The following is a 601-nucleotide window of genomic DNA, read 5'->3' as shown; positions in this document are numbered from 1 at the left end:
TTCACGGCTAAGTGCAGGCCCGAGTGTTGACAGGGATCCAACTGCCAGCAGTGTAGCCGGCCTGATTTAGAATAAGGTCACTTTGAGCCGGCTCCTCTCCTGCAGCTGGTGGAGGCCCCAAGGCAGCTTGGGTAGGTGCTAAGTAAGGCCCAGATCTCAACCTGGGGACATGGGGGAAGCCATGCCGGCAGCTCCCGTGCAGGGGGAGTGTTGTAACACAGGTCTTCCTCCAGAGCTGCCTCTGTCCTTCTCCTCTTCTTCCCACCCCTCCTGGGGGCCCAGCCATGCCCGTGGCCTTCCCAGGCTCTCAGCTCAGGAAATTTGGACCCTCTGACTTGCATCCTCCAAGCTCCACACCACTCCCCTGTCTGTCTGCCACCTCCCCAGAGGTGGCTGGCTGGTACCCTATCCCCAGCACAGCACGGGGGAGGGGCGGGCCTGAGGTCACCTCCTGGCCCTAGGCCTGTTAGCTCCCTGTGAAGAAACTAACACGAACACCCGCCTTGTGAGGGTGGGTGACAGCAGGTGCAAAGCCCTGCCCACACGCACACACAGCGGGCACATCCTAAGGGACGCTCAGAGCTGACCGCATCTTCCCCAC

The sequence above is a fragment of the Grampus griseus genome (assembly GCF_964374135.1).
Source record: "Grampus griseus genome assembly, chromosome: 7".
Lineage (NCBI taxonomy): Eukaryota > Metazoa > Chordata > Mammalia > Artiodactyla > Delphinidae > Grampus > Grampus griseus.
The sequence above is the reverse complement of the archived record's forward strand: the minus strand, read 5'-3'. Positions refer to the sequence as shown.